This window comes from Schistocerca serialis, chromosome 1 (assembly GCF_023864345.2).
Source record: "Schistocerca serialis cubense isolate TAMUIC-IGC-003099 chromosome 1, iqSchSeri2.2, whole genome shotgun sequence".
Classification (NCBI taxonomy): domain Eukaryota; kingdom Metazoa; phylum Arthropoda; class Insecta; order Orthoptera; family Acrididae; genus Schistocerca; species Schistocerca serialis.
Window position 1 is genome coordinate 1,152,560,709 of NC_064638.1, and position 15,561 is coordinate 1,152,576,269.

The window sequence follows — 15,561 nt, forward strand, 5'->3', positions numbered from 1 at the left end:
ATAGTATCATGTGGAGAGTGATTGGCGAATGAATTAGTGCCACAAATATGAAAATCATTTGAAAGTGTAAAAGTTTGTCAGCACTGAGAAGAAACGATTATTAACGAGTGCGAACAACTGAACGGGAAAAAGAATCGCACGCGATCGTTCAACTGTGCAGTAATAGCGAACTGACCCAATTATAAAAGGAGATAAAATAGCTTTAGTGATAATTGGCTAAATTAAAATAGTATTGATGCCTGAGGAAGTTTCACTTTTTTAACGACACGAAAGGGAGCAGAGATGATATGGAGAACTTGGAAAGCTAAGAATCTTCTGTCAGTGGTACAGCAGATTTTTACAAAAATCCTTATTTGACATCTAAAAAAAAGAAAAGATACTGACAACGGACAGAATACAGTTGTCCAATGATACAACTAACATCACACACTTAATTTGTATCTGGTTTATAGACTATGTGGAAATGTTTGGGGCTCTCGCAGGTCACTGGCACCACTTGAGAAATGAGGACACTGTCTAAATCCATTTGATTACATCAAGAGAGTGTGAGAAGATGGGAAATCACCAAAACTATTACCTCCAGCCTTAGAGGGGAATCTTCAAAACGTTAAAAGTGGAAAAAAAGGAAGAATATGTGTGAACGGAGCTTATTTGAACCACCACCGGTTTTCATATGACAAGTTTTGTTTGCTTCGGATCCAGAAGAGCTTTAACAAAGGATGGAGAAACTTTGTAGAGGAAGTAAGAGTGCAGGGCTGAAAATGAACTTCAGTGTGGCTAAAATATTGTTGTGTCAGAATGGCGATAGGAGGATAGTAAATAGTGATGTGAAGTTGCAGTTGACGAATTTGTATAAGCGGACGAGTGTAAGCAACACTTCAATAAAAAAGAGGGAAAAAACGGCTGAGAGTATGATGATAACGGATGTTCTCGAGGCAGCTGTTTGTGTTCTTTAGTGATTTTTGTTTTGCGGCTATTACGAGGTGGTGCAAGGCATGTTCCTCTGCCTAACGTTTCGTCCTGCAATATTGGAGACATCGTCAAAGGCTGTAACGATTCAAAAACCATTCAGTCTCAAACACGTTCAGAAAGTCCAACTGTTTATAGTTGTGAACCCAGAGGTCTGATGACGTCACGAAACGACCGTTGTGAGCGGTACGTATAAACAACTAGAAAAATGTTTCAAATGGCTCTGAGCACTATGAGACTTAACATCTGAGGTCATCAGTCCCCTAGAACTTCGAACTACTTAAACCTAACTAACCTAAGGACATCAAACACATCCATGCCCGAGGCAGGATTCGAACCTGCGACCATAGCTGTCGCGCGGTTCCAGACTGAAGCGCCTAGAACCGCTCTGCCATACCGGCCGGCTAAACAATTAGAAATTGGAAATTTGTGGTAAGATCTTAGTACCAAACTGCTGAAGTCATTGGTCCCTAAGCTTGCACACTACTTAAACTAACTTACGTTAAGGACAACACACACACACACACACACACACACACACACACACACACACACACACACACACACGCCTGAGGGAGGACTCGAACCTCCGATGGGGGCAGCCGCGCGAACCGTGACAAGCCGCCGCAGACTACGTGTCTATAAACAATTAGGCTTGCGGAACTTGTTTAACTGTTTTTTGAGCCGTTATAGTCGCTGATGATGTCGGCAGCACTGCAAGAGGAAACGTTAGGCACACAACATCCCTTGGACCACGGCCTAATGCACATAAAAAAAACTCACCGAGGTTACGGATTTCATCCGGAAAACGGGATGCTGTATCCAAAGGTAATCCCCAGTATAACTCAACTGGGCCTTCTATAACCATTTTTATCTTAGGGAAGTGGAAATCGACGCTAAACGTGCAAATAATTCCAAAATTGAGCACAGCAAGAGCGACGGGAAAAAGGGACAAAAAACGTAAAAGAGCTGGGGATTTGACAGTCTCTGTTACGACTGAAGTGGAGATGGACTGGGGTTACAAGGTGAAATATTAGGAGACGGATGAAGGACGTTCTGTGTTGAGTCCTCGTTCTAAAATGTCAACTTTCACAGTTAATAAAATGTTTCAGGCTATTATGTCGACGTCGAGAAGAAGAGACATGACGAGAAAATGACAAAGATGATGATAAAGATGATGATAATGATGATGATAAAGATGATAGTGATCATTACAAAGATGGTGGTGGTGATGACGATGAATATGATGAAGCTGATGATAATTGCGAAGAAGACAATGATGACAAATATGATAAAAATGGTGGTGGTGGTGGTGGTGGTGGTGGTGGTGGTGGTGGCGGCGGTCGTCGTCGTCGTCGTCGTCCACCTGGGTGAAGACATGCAAGCTCCGTACATAGATATATTTCGTCACCTCAGTGCAGCTTTTCCGCTGTATATAGTTTTCAAGAAATCATGGCTGAAGCAGACGACTTTGATCGCCAGAAACTGTCAACTTGAACTGGTACGTACCCCCGACAAGTGAAATATGTGCCGGCTGAAAGACTTCCTGGTTGGCGGCCCCGCGTTCCTTCCTACTGGGGCCCGTGACGCAACGCCGGCGGCAGGGACACTCCCCGACCGGCTCCGGCCTTCGGACAGGTTCCGCGACACGCGGAGCCGAGGAACATGTGGCGGCCAGCAGCGCAGTGCAGCACGCGAGCCTGCCGAGCCGAGCCGAGGATCTCTGCGCCAGCCGCCAAGGACGGCGCGCAATGTGCGCAGCGCATTAAACGCCGCGTCCACGCCTTCCCAGCAAACGCGCTCCTCTTCTCTGAACGCAATTACGTACCTGCTTGTTGTGCCGCAGACGGAAAGGAAGAGTGAACGCGACGAGGAACGAAGCGGGCGTGTTATCAGTCAGGGTGGAACGCACAGGGCTTCGTGGAACATCTACAATTATACTGACTTCAGCGGATGATTATACCTCTTAGTGTGTGCCTTACGACTGTACTTTAATTTTTTTAATTTGGTCAATAATTAAATCAAATACTGAAAATCAAATTTTTGTTGCCCCTGGAAGCCCTTGGACAGGCAACGTGCAATTGGGTTGTGCTACAGTTTTAGCTGTTTAGTGACATGGCTTGTTTAAGGACGAAGGAAACGTTTGAATGATGTTTCACTGCCAAGTAACATAGCTCGATGAAACTTGGACCAAACAAGAAAGAAAACACTTTTATTCAAAGACAATAATTACGTTGAAGCCACCGCGGCTAATGATGATGGTCCCCTGGACATTACAAAAGGCGGTACGCAATTCTTAATACGGCGTGTGTTCACCACGGACGGCACTGCCGCTCTGTAACGTGCTGCTCTGCTGGCCACAAGTTTGCTAACGAGTTCTTGTGGCAGTCATCCACCGGCGCTGTTAACAACTGGCCCACTAAACTCTTTCCGTTCCCACCGTTTCGTGCAGAACTGTACTGGACATCTTCAGAGGCCTTGGTCCTACGCTGAGTCGGCAAGACTAAGCGGAAGAGCAACGCATCAGATGATTTCCAATGCAGTTCTGCACGAAACTGTAGGAACGGAAAGAGTTTAGTGGGTCACGACCTTATATCCCGAAAGGTATGCCAACAACTTGACTTATTGTGTTAAACCTTCAACGGAAGTCTATAAATGACATGTCCGCGATCGTTAACTAGCGATAACATATCCGTCTTGATCGCTATTTACATTTTTATAATATACCTTAAAGCGGTTCGGCCACAGTCATCATCACAATGAGATTTAAAAAAACTCGATTCACTTTCTCGTCAGTTCACACGAACACTTGCTCCACGACTAGTTATGCAACGATTGTGTGTGTGTGTGTGTGTGTGTGTGTGTGTGTGTGTGTGTGTGTACCGACGAGATACAATGTATAGAGTTTTATAAATGTGATTATGATTATAGCTGTGGCCGAAACGCGGTAATGTGCATTTGAAAAAAAAAAAAACGAAAATATAAATAGCGATCAAATACGGACAATTGTATTGACTTCAGCAGATGATTATAGCTCTTAAATGAGTGCATTATGACATTATTTTAACTTTTTTTGTTTGGTCAATAATTATATGAAATACTGAAAATCAGATTTTTGTGTGCCCCAGGAAGCCATTAGATAGGCAACCGTCAACGGCTGTGTGCTATAGTTTTGGCCGTTTTGTGAGATAGATTACTTGGGGTGCCGTGAGTCTATTTGCACATGACAGAAAGAAACAGCTAACGGCGTCTCTACGAGGTTACCGTCTGAACAGCAGTATTGTTCTCAAAGCAACCGTGGTATTGATTGATTTATTGTAGGATACTGCAACCATCAGACCAAAGCAAAGCAGTGTTACTTGGATTCACATTTTTTGCTGCTGAGTGGGCTTAGCAATTTTAAAAGAACTGACTAGTCATCCAAATAATCGAGCTCCTAATAGGTTCTACACGGTACTTCTACAAGACTACAAGATACCGTACAGTATTACAGTAGTTACACTTCCGCTTTAATGTATGTTATCTGCATTACCTTCAGAAACACGTGTTAGCCACTAGCACAAGTGTATTATCTAAAAAAATAAGGTACACAAGGCATTAAAACGCGGACTATGCAAGTATTATTTGCACGCGAACATAATAAACAAGTCGCTCCAAGCAGACGTAAATAATTTAACAAGCGAACACAAAAGTCGTACAATATTTGGTGTAAATTATCCAGTTACACGAAGTAAGTAAGAATTCTACTACAAAGTAAAGGTTTAAATAGGTACACAGAGAGTGCTTCCGTTATGATGCTACAAATTTTTAAGCATGACAGAGAGGGCCGCGTGTATCAATCTGAGGTGCCCCGGTCCGAAAAGACGGATTCGAAAGTCATAAGCGAAAATCGTTCTGATTCCTCCGACAGTGGAGTACATGCGCCAGTACTGTTGTCGCTAAGACTGCAGAGTAGATAGCTTTCACAGGTGGTAGTATGGACAAAAGCACTAGTGAATATTGGCTCTAAAATGGATACCTTAAGAGCTAAAGCATTTGTTCGTCTTCGATACTGTGAAATACAACTCTTCTACCGCAAACTCTTTGGTTTCAATATTTTTGGAGGAGCTAGTGCGGACCAAAACAAGGAAAAAGAGTCCAGTAATTGTGGGCTCTAAAATGCGTGAGTTGAGAGCTCTGAGCACTTGTTCAGTAGAGGAGATATGTTTGACAATAGCAATGAAGAGTTTTCGTCAAGTTAACTACCTCCTTATTCAGCATTATACCCTCAAAAGCACAATAAGGGTATCCTGTTGTTAAAAAAAATGTCTTACATCTGTTCTCGAATTTCGTCGACGACTTTAGTGTTGTCTATAGATACTCAGATTCATCCCAATCGCTAGTGGCAAGGTGTATCAAAACGCACACCGTTTCTCAAAGGAAAACCGAGACTATTTCGAAAGTACAGGGCTATTACAAATGATTGAAGCGATTTCATAAATTCACTGTAGCTCCATTCATTGACATATGGTCACGACACACTACAGATACGTAGAAAAACTCAAAGTTTTGTTCGACTGAAGCCACACTTCAGGTTTCTGCTGCCAGAGCGCTCGAGAGCGCAGTGAGACAAAATGGCGACAGGAGCCGAGAAAGCGTATGTCGTGCTTGAAATGCACTCACATCAGTCAGTCATAACAGTGCAACGACACTTCGGGACGAAGTTCAACAAAGATCCACCAACTGCTAACTCCATTCGGCGATGGTGTGCGCAGTTTAAAGCTTCCGGATGCCTCTGTAAGGGGAAATCAACGGGTCGGCCTGCGGTGAGCGAAGAAACGGTTGAACGCGTGCGGGCAAGTTTCACGCGTAGCCCGCGGAAGTCGACGAATAAAGCAAGCAGGGAGCTAAACGTATCACAGCCGACGGTTTGGAAAATCTTACGGAAAAGGCTAAAGCAGAAGCCTTACCGTTTACAATTGCTACAAGCCCTGACACCCGATGACAAAGTCAAACGCTTTGAACTTTCGGCGCGGTTGCAACAGCTCATGGAAGAGGATGCGTTCAGTGCGAAACTTGTTTTCAGTGATGAAGCAACATTTTTTCTTAATGGTGAAGTGAACAGACACAATGTGCGAATCTGGGTGGTAGAGAATCCTCACGCATTCGTGCAGCAAATTCGCAATTCACCAAAAGTTAACGTGTTTTGTACAATCTCATGGTTTAAAGTTTACGGCCCCTTTTTCTCCTGCGAAAAAAACGTTACAGGGCACGTGTATCTGGACATGCTGGAAAATTGGCTCATGCCACAACTGGAGACCGACAGCGCCGACTTCATCTTTCAACAGGATGGTGCTCCACCACACTTCCATCATGATGTTCGGCATTGCTTAAACAGGAGATTGGAAAACCGATGGATCGGTCGTGGTGGAGATCATGATCAGCAATTCATGTCATGGCGTCCACGCTCTCCCGACGTAACCCCATGCGATTTCTTTCTGTGGGGGTTATGTGAAAGATTCAGTGTTTAAACCTCCTCTACCAAGAGACGTGCCATAACTGCGAGCTCGCATCAACGATGCTTTCGAACTCATTGATGGAGACATACTGCGCCGAGTGTGGGAGGAACTTGATTATCGGCTTGATGTCAGCCGAATCACTAAAGGGGCAGATATCAAACATTTGTGAATGCCTAAAAAAACTTTTTGAGTTTTTATATGTGTGTGCAAAGCATCGTGAAAATATCTCAAATAATAAAGTTATTGTAGAGCTGTGAAATCGCTTGAATCTTTTGTAATAACCCTGTATTAAACATACAACAAATAACATTATCACAAGTTCACATAACAATGAGAGCGACTTTAGCGCGCTGATGTAACGAAGGTAAATGAGGACAACCTGTTTCTACAGATTCTGTATCAATTTTTTTCATGTATGATGCTTTTTCATTGCTACAGCACGTAAGTGCCAGGAAAAAACTGAAGTTACGACAGCTTGATGTTGTTACCACTTTATTTTACGCGTGTTGCCCAAGCGAAACAAACTTGTGCGATACTCATAATAGTTATGTACTTACAACTCTCCGGATACTATTGTGAGTATTATAATGGAGACTTAAAAATTACAAAAATGTACACTTCTTTTTCGCCGTGACATTTGGACACATCAACCTTTCGCACGCAAAGTTATTGCCAGAGGTAAAACAAGCGACAAGTGGCAGATGAAAAACCTATTACAGAATGAGGATTTAACCCTGAAACTTCCAATTTGTAGTCTGAAAATTACCAGCAAACCCACCGAGCACCGAATAAAACAGCAACCCCACGACTGGTCACCACAGAGCTGTGTTACGCGTAGCCCTACTGCACGAGAAGCAGCTCACCCAACCAGTTACTCGTAGACGCACTACAAAGTGGGCCACAAATTACGATACAGCTCAGCCTTTCCCGCGTAATCAAGTAATTACATCTAGATCTAAATCTACATACATACTCCTCAAGCGACCACACGGTACTACTCCTAATCATACGTTTTCCCGCTCCGCTTACATTTAGATCCAGGTAACATCGACTGTCTGCAGGCCTCCGTGTGAGCGCCGATTTCTCTCGTCTTCTCTTCGTGGTCCTTGCACGAGACGTTCGTTGTTGTCGCAAGGACCCTTGTGCTGACTGTCGCCAATGCCGGTTCTCTGAACTCTCGGTACGGATTGACATTTGATTTAACGAACCATATCCGCAAAATTGGCGCTTTGATCGAACCAACCGGTAAAAATTCTAGAACCTTGCACCGTTCTTAGTTGCTTCGATGTAGTCTTGTAGTCCGACCTTTTGGGGATCCTAAAGACTCAAGTAGTACTCAAAAATGCGTCGCTCATTAGTTATAAACGCGGTCTCCTTTACGGATGAGTAACACTTTCCTAGAAGTCTTCCAATGAACACTTCTGTTTCATATCGTTTTACAGCGTTACGCCTACATATTTAATCCACTTGACTGCGCCAAGTAGCTTACCACTAATAATGTATTCGAACATTACAGACTCGTTTTCCTTGCTCATCTGCATTAATTTACATTTTTCCTCATTTAGGACAAGTTACCATTCATCACAGCAAATGATTTCTAAGTCGTCCTTTGTCCTCCTGCAGTTTCTCAACGACACTTTCCCGTGCACTGCTGTGTCATCGACTAAGGGTCGCAGATTTCTGCTCACCTTATCCGTCGGATCGTTTATGGTTATAGATGACGAGAACAGTCTCATCCTCCCTGGGGCACTCCTGACGATACCTTTGTCTCCGATTAACACGCGCCAACGTACTGGGTTCTACTACTCAAAAAGACTTCAGGCACTGACTTATCTGAGAATTTATTCCATATGCTCGGACCTTCGTTAAGTCTGCATTGTGGCGCTATGAAGAGGTGAAAGATCCGTTAAAATAATGCTCAGGTCTACCGACCAGCGCACCCTGAACGAAATGGTAGTATGTCAAGGAAAGGTGGACCAACGCAACTATTCGTCGTTCTACGGAAAAGTGCGTTTCGTAATCGATGATGATCAGTAGCAGGTCTGATAGCTACCGATTCGCGAAAGGACAGGTGTAGTTTACCTCCTGAAGCACAATGATTATAAACTGATAGCACAAGAGAGTTAAGCGTCCTAGTGCGTTTAGAAGTACGAATATTCCGCCGGTCACGGTCTAGAGGTGAGCGCCGGGGATCTGCTGGCTGGACGGCTCGCTGTGGGGAATAACTCTTGACGGGTGGACGCCCCACGCCCCACGCCCGCGCTACACAACTCTTTTATCTTAGCGCACAAAAGGGCGCCTTTCTCCCTGCGAACAATGGCCGTCACATCGCTTTAACCTCGCGCAACCGTCTTTCACAAAATGAAGTGCTCGCCTTTTCGCTACTAACAAATTTACATAACCACCGGAACGCGCTTTAATATGAGACCTCGTCCTGAAGCGCAGCTTGCAAATTTACACCGAGGGAGATCTGTTACCTGCAAGAAGAGCTCGACAGTTCGGCTTCGGCTCACCGTGTACCGCACGCGCCAGTGGCTGGCAGAGATCGCCGTCTGGCAATAAGCGGTATTCGCGGAAGGCGGGAGGGGGGGGGGGGGGGGGTAAAATTTAGTATGCTAACTTTTATCATCCTTATAAGGGTTAACTCATTAATGGAAACCAATGATGTTTGGCGTAAAAAAACTGCATTCCACATTGCACAGAAAAATTTTACTTACGTAAAAGGGAATCCAGAAGTATAACAGTGTGCTACTCAAGGCGTGCGCCCATCCTTTACGTTTAACGATGTAGTTCGAATTGATTTACAGTTTGCCAAAAACCTGCAGTTTGGATTGTAATTTCAATAAAATTTTACGAGCTACATTCCCTTATTATTTTATTTACGTGCAGTATCTGTAACTTCATGCGGGTGGTAGTTAGGTAAAGCGATACTTCTTGTAGCACGTAGTGACCTCCTTAATGTCTTTCCCTAGTTTCTTGTGCAAAGGGATTCTTTGGGTAACACATGGGCAACAGACGGTCGTTTACGTTTTCGAATGGCTTTTTCAGGTGGCTGTTGCACAAGGAGTGTCGGAAGAAGGAAGGAATGCAGATGTCGGTGTTCCAGCGACAGGAGTGCTACAGTTTTCTTGAGGAAAAACAATCATCTGAACTCGTACACCAGACTTAGAACGCACCCAAATCGTGCGAGTAAGCGCACGTTATTTAGTAGTCATTTAGTACATGGATAACAATAAGTAAAACATACACAAGGAATTATCAGAGGAGTAAAAACTCGTCACCACGTATAACTAAGTAACTGATTGACATAATGTTTAAAGTTTCGAAGGCGAATAGGAATATTATCTGAAGCTAACAACAATTGAAGTTAGAGCTTCTGTGAGTCACGAGCAAAATCAAACAGCCGTTCCATGAGTTTCTAACGTATCGGCAGCCCGCTGGTGTTGTTAACATATAAGGCAAACAACACAAGAATTGCGTTTTGTTGTTCCATGGCCCGGCAGATCTTTACATTTCGTCGTATTCTTATGACATTGACAGAATTTGCGGAAGTAGTGGCAAGCTGTATATTTGAAATCCTTCTTCTTTAAGGTTCCAAGGACGCTGTACACACACATTAATGTGCCTCGTGTAGTTTCTTTCTTTATAAACGCCTTTTTATTTCGCAAAACGCGGTGAGCGCTATGTTGTTGTTTTTCCTAAGCCAGTCAATGTTCTTTAAGTGGGGTTAGGAAACACAACAACATAGCGCTCAACTCGTTTTACGAAGTAAAAAGGCGTTTATAAAGAAAGAAACTACACGAGGTACATTAATATGGGTGTGCAGTGTCCTTGGAACCTTAAAGAAGAAGGATTGTCAAATATACAGCTTGCCACTACTTCCGCAAATTCTGTCAGTGCAGAACACCATACAGTTGTTCCTCCAAAACCATATAATGTAAAATCCACTGATGATGGCACAGAGGTGCTGAAACATGTTTGGCTAAAAAGAAAAAAAACAATGTGTTTGCAAAAAGGCGGAACCATATCCTATAATTTAACTACAAATGCGGAAAGAAAGGACAAGAGCCGCAGATTCAAAAGATGAATATAGGTATCAAACTAATAATTCAATTTACGACGCAGGAAGAGAGCAATGGTCAAGTTTACCAATGTTACAGTAATCAAACGGGTGAACGCGTACAGTTTCCTCTCTTATATTAACAAGACTACGGGTCACATCGTGAAAATGTTGGCCACGTATGGAATGGAAACGACTTTTTACACCCACCAAGAAAATAGAGAATGCTTAAGAAAGATACACAGCATTCACCATTGGGTTCTGGGGTGATAACATTTCTTGTAGTTGTGGGCACGTATACAATGGAACCACAGAAAGACGTGTAAATACACACTTACCTGAACACAGAAGGACATTACATCTCTGGCAGCAAAATTCGACCTTAGAGAAACTTGTTTTCCGAGATTGAACCCGTGAAGTAAAATTCAGTACGATCAGTTTTGGCAACGAGAATATAATATTAAGCGTACATGTTTGAGTTACCGCAGAGCTTTACGGACACCGTAAAAATTTTAGTAGAAAAGAGGGAATCAAGTTAGATAAAATTAGGGGGGGGGGGGGGGGGGCGACTGTGTGCCAACTGAATGACGATCGATTATGACGCCGTCAGCTAGAGACAATCGAGCCCCTGAATCACGTAACGATTGCTGGTGCCCTCTGCACACCTTTATATATTCGAGGATACTTTGCGCCCTTGATGCACTTTTACATACCAAGATGTCTCCCGCAGTTGGAGAGAAAATGGCAAGCAATAGTTTTAAATATCGACCACGGCGTCTGAGCCCGGAAGTTTCGATAAAGAAAACACCGACCGTGAAAGCATGCACTTAAAGAAATCTTTCTAGTTTTTTCAGTGTCTGATACACTACCTCATTAAAATTATTCGTACAAGTGGACATTAATAAGGAGTGTGTCCTTCCTTCGCCTTTATGGCGATTTGAACTCTGCCGGAGAGATTTTCAACGAGCCGTTTGAACGTAGCCTATTTTTCCTAAAGAGCCGAAGCGACGGAAGGTAGAAGTGATGTTTAAGTCTGAGGTCTGGATCGAAGTCGATGATGTAACTCATCCCGAGATGTTCGATTGGGTTCACGAAGGGACTCTGATCAGGATGAAGTTGAGTCGGCGCTAGCCGAACACTGACAGCCGGCCGCTGTGGCCGAGCGGTCCTAGGCGCTTCAGTCCGGAACCGTGCTGCTGCTACGGTCGCAGGTTCGAATCCTGCATCGGGCATGGATGTGTGTGCTGTCCTTAAGTTAGTTAGGTTTAAGTAGTTCTAAGTCTAGGGGACTGATAACCTCAGAAATTAAGTCCCATCGTGCTTAAAGCCATTTCATCCATTTTGAACACTGACAGCTGTATTGGACCGGGTGCGGCAGCGTCGTGCGCCTACCCCCAACCAGGAACGTAACGCATTTTGTAAACGTCTGTATACCAACGCCTCGGTGTTATCGAAGCTCTGCAGACGGCTACTGTTTGCACCTGCAGCCGCTAGCGCTCTGCAGTTGGGAAAGCTGGTTACAGCGCTGCGAGCTGTCAGAAATCTTCTTACGCTGTCTCGACTTCAGTCCATTCAGAAATGTTAATGTCCACAAGCCATTGTTGGTTGGTTTGTTTGTTTGGAGGAGGGGACCAAACAGCGAGGTCATCGGTCCCATTAGAGTACGGAAGGATGTGGAAGGAAATCGGCCGTGCCCTTTCAAAGGAACCATCCCGGTATTTGCCTGAAGCGATTTCGGGAAATCACGGAAAACCTAAATCAGGATGGCCGGAAACGGGTTTTAACCGTTGCCCTCCCGAATGCGAGTCCAGTGTGCTATCCACTGCGCCACCTCGCTCGGTCACAAACCATTCTTTCAGATTCTCCTCTATGACAGGGTGCAATGACAAGCTGATGCAATCAGTCTATACCCCACGCAGTACACAATACCGTAGAATGCTCCTTAATTCACTATTGGTTCTACACATGATGGCAGGAAATGTTCTCCAGGCGTTCGCCAGACCCAAACCCTTCCATCGTGTTGCCACAGGTCGTGCCGTGATTCATTACTCCAAATCGTTCGTGTATTCATCGTCCATCCACTGGCGTTGCTCTTTACAGCACTTCAGTCGTCGCTTAGCATTGACTACAGAGTTGAATGGCTTATAAGGAGGTCTTCGGCCACTGCACCCCACCCTTTTTAACTCCCGGGCACAGTCTTAGTGCCAGCTGAACTGCTGGTAGCGCTCTGGAGCTCATGATTCCTTCCACTGGTATCACGTGTATTTTTACGGTCCCTGTTTGTTAGTAACATGAGGGATACCTGGTCACGGTTTAGCTGTAGATGTTCCTTCTCGTTTCCGCTTCACAATCGTCACCAACAGTGAACTTGGTCAGCTTTAGAAACGTTGAAATTCGCCTGAGGATTTGTTATTCATGTGAAGTCTTATGGCTAGTTCACGTACCAAGCCACTGAGCTCTCCTGACTTATCTATTCCGCTGTTACTGGCTCTCTCTTGTCAACATAACTCATCCTGCCTCATTTTACACTGTCGAGTCCACCTTCCGTGACATCTAGCTGCCAGTGGTGCTTTACATAGGTGTGTGCGGCTACTTTTGATCAGACAACGATCAGATTTGACACCCTCCCCAGTCGGACCTTGTGTAATACAGCTCTGTCAGCTTCAAACCGGCCTTCGTGTTTAGAACTACTGAGATGCAGACGAAGATGTACAAGACCCACTGCGCCCCGACCAGAACCCTCTGCTTCCGCTGGCCGGACAGCCGATACGCCACCTATTTTCCGTATTTGAGGCAATTATGCGAATAGGGTGGCTAGGGGTGCGACGTATCAGCGCGCGGATCGGCCCGAGCGCTCATTGTGCGGGGGTGGCGAGCAGCTGCCGCTCCGCCAATTCCCACGGGCCGGTTACCCGAGCACTGGCAGCGGCAGCGGCGTCGGCGGCAGAAAAACCCCCGCAAGGGGTTGAGCGCGGCCGCGCCGGTCCGGTCCACTCCGCCCCCGCAGGATTCCACCCCTTCGCTCGGCGCGCCTTTGTGCGGCCGCCAGCCGGCGCCGCCACCGCCCCCGCGCGCCTTTGTCCCGCGTGAGACCAGCGGCTACCTGACGGCCGTCCTATCCTCTCCCCTCCCAGTTGCCAAGTCGCCGCAACCCTAATGATGGCACGGCCGGCCTGCTTGCAAAACCCGAACACCGCGCCGCAGACAGGCCTTCGTGCACACAACGGATGTACAGGTCCAAAACTTGGCTGAATTTTGATTTGTAGGCACTAGGTCAGTGGTTCCCAGCACTGAGTGCAATGAGACAGCTAGTAAACCAGCCCTGCCATCTCTCCCCCCCCCCCCCCCCCCCCCCTCTCCCTCACATGATCATCAAATTTAGCACCTAACTGTAGAATGAAAGACTTTTCTTGGAACACTTTTACTTATGATGAATGATATGTAGTCAGTCTCTCTCTCTCTCTCTCTCTCTCTCTCTCTCTCTCTCTCTCTCTCTCTCTCTGTGTGTGTGTGTGTGTGTGTGTGTGTGTGTGTGTGTGTGTGTGTGTTGAAATGAATGATCAAGCAATCTGCAGTGCATCTCAAATGCTACCCACAACTCCTTCTCAGATAAGAAAGTTAACTATCAACAGTGGGGGTACACACTTGTTACAAAACGTTACTTCCCCTGCATTACTCCTCTCCATTGCGCCACTTGCCTGACCTGTACGCTGCAACCCCATTTAAAATCAAGTAAGTTAACATGTGTGCACTATACTTACTGTTTCTGAATAACTTCATTGCTGGGACCCCTCACTTCTGAACTGGCACAAATTGGACGACTGCAGGCTGTTAATGCTTTGTGTCTAACGAGTCTAATAATAATAATAATAATAATAATAATACTGTGAACAGCCTTATGTCGTTACTGCTGTGCTGTTCTGTCAATTAATTCATTTATCTGTTCCTAAGCAAGTAATGAAACAATTTCTGGACGACTGCAGCTACTATCTGCAACTTGGAAAAGACTTTTCTTGGTATATTTAGCATTTTTACGTACATGTCTCACTCTTGTCATTAGCAATGTACAGGAAAAAGGGCAACATATGTGGGTAGTGGGTGGACTATGTGAGGAACCTGTAACCTCCAACGGATTAATCCTACTAATTGAGAAAAAGTAATTATTGATAACTTACATAAACTATATTACAATCTTACAATATTGTAATAATACTAATTCTCTTTTGAAAATAATTTAGTTTCGCCACTTAAACAGAATCGACTAGTTTATTTTTTAGTCCTCAGAAAATTTCATTTTACCCCTCACGGGTTATTGGCCCAGATTGGGAACGACTGCATTAGGCAATAGTTCTGCGCCTGAAGATTCGTCTCCTAATGCTGGAGAGATCATCAGAGGCTATTAAGAGTCAGATATCAGTTAAACTTAAAGTATTTCTTCGCTTATTTTATGAACAGAATGTGTAACTGCAATATTCTGTCCTTCTCGCCTGGTGTTGGCAGTAAATATTCGTGGCAATCTTTCTGTTCAACAGTGCTACGACCGCGGCTACTGGATTAAGAATCACAAAAACTGAATGCATGTTCTAACTATGTCGCTAATTATTACGAACACTGGAGGTCATCACTGTAGTTCACAACAGACAAATATAATAACAAATGTACTTTAATATTTATCTACCACCGAGAGACGTTAAGTATTTCACTCACACAGCAACGAAAATTGCGAAGTGTCATAAATAATTCATAAATTTTCATCAGACTCGAGGAAGGTTTACGGTCTACTCGAATGGAAGAAAAATTTACGTAGTATTAGATTTATTACAGACATCACTTTGCATCATATCTTTCACTACGAGCATCAGAGCAAGAGTGAGTAAATATTTCATCATAAATATCATTATGTCTTACGAGAATCGACCACGTACAAAGAGTTAATACAGGGCCACAGATATACTTTTCACGATTGTCCGTCGTATGCGGCAGAGATCACAATTACCACACACACAGAGCGCCAACGTAGAAATCAGGTGGAAT

The 15,561-nt window shown here is 44.5% G+C and overlaps 1 protein-coding gene across 1 annotated transcript in view; it reads right to left on the reverse strand.

Annotated features, from left to right (window-relative positions):
• Positions 1 to 15,561, reverse strand: part of LOC126417815 (forkhead box protein O) — a 690,615-nt gene that overhangs the window by 325,870 nt on the left and 349,184 nt on the right. The window lies entirely within an intron of this gene.